Source organism: Haplochromis burtoni, unplaced genomic scaffold (assembly GCF_018398535.1).
Source record: "Haplochromis burtoni strain Fernald_Lab_line unplaced genomic scaffold, NCSU_Asbu1 Contig_3841, whole genome shotgun sequence".
NCBI classification, from domain to species: domain Eukaryota; kingdom Metazoa; phylum Chordata; class Actinopteri; order Cichliformes; family Cichlidae; genus Haplochromis; species Haplochromis burtoni.
This window is the reverse complement of record NW_024586202.1, coordinates 1827-5470: the sequence shown is the minus strand read 5'-3', so window position 1 is coordinate 5470 and position 3644 is coordinate 1827.

Sequence of the window (3644 nt, the reverse complement as noted above, 5' to 3'; positions counted from 1 at the left end):
GGGGGGGGAGGGGCTGAGATGTTCCCAGACAGGTGGAGTCTAAGACCCGACCTGACACATAAACAGAGACGCACAGAGACTTGAAAACAGAGGTTTCACACCAGGCACAGCCTCAGAGTCCAGATATGTATTTTTCCAGAAGTTACAGTCCAGGAAGTTCTCCTTCTCAGATGCTTTTCAAGATAAAAGTCTTTTAAAGGACAGAGCTTCTTCAGAGGTGATGTTCAAAGCGAGAGCAGGTTCAAGTTTCCGGCTCAGAGTTAGTTTATTGGAAACTGGGTCAAACGTGTTCGTCAGCAGCCGCGTGCAGAAAGCCGTCGCTGCACCAGATGGATCAGCTGCACAGAGGGAGCGTTTATCTCACCGGGAAAGTCTAAATGATTCATTTATTTATGCATCTATGAAGATGGATGGGCACATATTTCAGTGAGCTAACACAGATATGAACTCTCACTGTGTGGTCGTATCTTTGTGTTTCCTCGTTTTTATTGTTCTTCAAATATGATACATGTGTATTTTTATCATAAACTTTGTGACGGCCACACAAACTTTAGTTTAACGTGATGTTTTTATCAGTGGTCTAATCAGTAACATCCAATCAAAGACACCGAGCTAGCAGCTACTGCCACCTGCGTGAGAGGCCACGCCTCTCTTTTACTGCCTGCTTTTATTTTTCAATCCTGGAAGATTTTTGTTAAAGAGAACATCAAATGTGAGCATCACTGTTGCAAAAAGGAGGAAACCTTTTCATGCGCGGCTTCTTTTCGGTGCATGTTTTTATTTCCTCCTCTCAGAAGCTGCACTCTGATTGGCTGGTTGCTCGAGGACTATATTTCCTGTTACACAGAGCCTGAAAGAGGAAGTGGAGCTGTGAGTCAAGACAGTCAGCTGTCTGCCATCGCGCTGCTATTTATACCCACGGCTTCAACGTGACGGAGCAAAGCAGCAGGAGAAGAAGAAATGGCCGTCGGTCTGTAATGAGCCCTCAGCTGTGCCGCTGCGTTGCCATGGCGGCAGCATGCTGCCACACCTCTTGACCCTGACCCGGTCCTGCTCATCATTCAGACAAACATCAGCACGATCGCGGTGCTTCAGCTCACCTCTTTAGTCTTCCACTCTCCTAAAGCAGCTTTGCATGATTCACACATCAAACTAATCCTTCTGTGTCTCTTAGAGGCCTGGTGAAGCCTCCCCTCTGTCTGCTGATCGGCAACTTTAGGAAGCCTGCAGAGGGGCAGGGCCCAGCGCTAACATACATATACTTTTTAGTAAACACTGAGAAACAAAACAAAAAGTATAAAAGTACTCCCAAAAGTATTCTTAAAATGAAAGTAAATATTAGATTTTTATATTCAACAAATGTTTCATATTTTCATTTTCAGCAGAGACGCTCTGATGATGTGTTCAGTGTAAAACCTGTAAAATGTAGCCAGCACTGTCATAACCACAAATGTAACTAAATAACATAAAACATGAGGAAATTCATTAAAAGCTTGTTTGTATTTGTTCAGCTGCTTTGTAAACGAGTCAGTGGAGTGTGCACGGCGTAAAGACGACAGCCTCGTGCCTGACGACCCACGCGGGGTTTGAACCCAGTACGAGGGACCGACAGCGACCTCTGACCTGAGGACCCGAGTGCTCGGGAAGAAGCAGGAGGCCTCAGCAGGTCAGAGATCAGCTGGGGAGCTTCACCGCGCAGAGCTCAAAAAGCCCAAACTAACATTTTACATGAAACCTCAAATTTACCAACGACCGACGAGGAGAAGCCAAATCTGGAGTAACATGTGACCTCCTGTTAGTGCCGCAGCGTCGTGTGCAGTCTGAAGGCGATCCAACGCTGACTGGTTGAAACCAGTAAAAAGACGGTTACAGAAGAAGTCAAAGCATGAAGAATCACCTCAGCCTCTGACACCAGCACAGGTTACAGATGTTTGAACCGTGACTCTCACACAGACTCAGCTCTCAGATACGACGCCCACATTTGTGACGGAGGAGCCTAAAGAACAGATCATGTGATGGCGAGCAATAGTTTCTGTTTTATCCGTGTTTAACTGGACGACGTTACATAGAAACCAGTAGAACCAACCACCTCGCCCTGCAGGCCGTTAAGCTGCAGGCAGACTCGTGGGATCAAGACTAGACTGTAATAAGATGTGTGCAACATCTGTTTTAAGTTTTCTGCAGGTTGTTAACTGGCTTGTGGTGTAACTACAGAGTGACAGCTCACACACTGTCGTGCTAATCAGCTGCTGTTCTGGTGGTACAGTCCTGCAGTCTGTGGTCTTAAACTAACAGCAGAGAGACATCATCACATGACCAACGGTTCATTTAAAAACCTCTGGCGCTAACATTGAGGCCGCAGGACAACGATCGTGCTTGTAGCGCAGCAGCGAGCGTGGCATTGAATAGACGTCGGGGTTAGGCTCACAGGCATCGGGCTGTTTGCTGCGCTGGTGCTCAGACGCGTTGTTTCCCTTAACACGCGTTACACTAGTGTCTGAGCCTAGATCACATGAAGATGCTGGTGAATCGCGAGCAGTGAGAGGAGACATGAAGCAGGGTGTCATCAGCATAGCCATGGAGCGAGATGATGGAGGCGCTTTCAAAGGGCCCTAAACTGATCCCTGAGGGACGCAGCATGACCCAGCACCAGGACTCCAACAGGCCACATGAGGAACAGGAGGCTGTTCTTGAACACTGAGCCTCTGTCAGTTACAGAGAGCAGCAGCATTAGAAGAGAAGGGAGAAGTTATCTCAGGTCGGCAGGAAGACGATGTTACAACACCAGCGCTGAAACAGTTTGCGGGTGAACATAAACTTCTTTTCTTAAAAGTGACGACTTACGAGAAACAGGAACCGCGTCCTCGCCAGCCTGAGGCCCGCCTGCAACCAGTATATATGTACACATGATCGCACGAGTACAGACACACGCCTAAACACACCTGCACAGTCTGAGGTTGACCTCTGACCTGTCTGTTGTCTCTGAGCACTTTTTACAATCACTGTGACATCACACCTTCATTCAGGCGCCTACCAACCATCCCGAGGTCAGGGGTCGGTTTGTCACAGAGCCACCACCCTGATTAAGCTCAAAATGAGAGCCGTCACATGACCGTGGCCGTTTGGAGGTTCATAAAAACTCCCGAACAGCCAAAACGATGTTTTCAGACAATGAAATGAATCCAGTGAAATCTATGAACGTTTTCAAACTAAAGGATGGACGACATCTTCCTGTTTCTAGCACAGCTTCACGTCCGAATGGACCCAAACCATAAACATGACCTTTGGTTTGGAAATGATGTTCCTCTTAGAGTCACGGAGGACCAGGAAGCAGGGGCAGGCGCAGGGCGGGGCTAGCGAGCGTCAGACCCAGCCACGGTCGGCCCGTTTTCGACCCCAAGCACATTTTCGATGTCTGACACTGAGGTATTCCAAAAGTTTTCCGATTAGATGACACGATCCACTGGGTGATGTAGTTGTGATTTACACAGACGTTATTACAGATTCAGCTGAAGCAGCAATGTCAGCGTCACCTGCTCTTTACTCTGATTGGTCTATAACAGACCACTGTGGGCGAGGTTGTCTCACAGTTTCCTGTGACTGTGAGAGCCAAGCGTGTGTGTGTGTGTGTGTGTGTGTGTGTG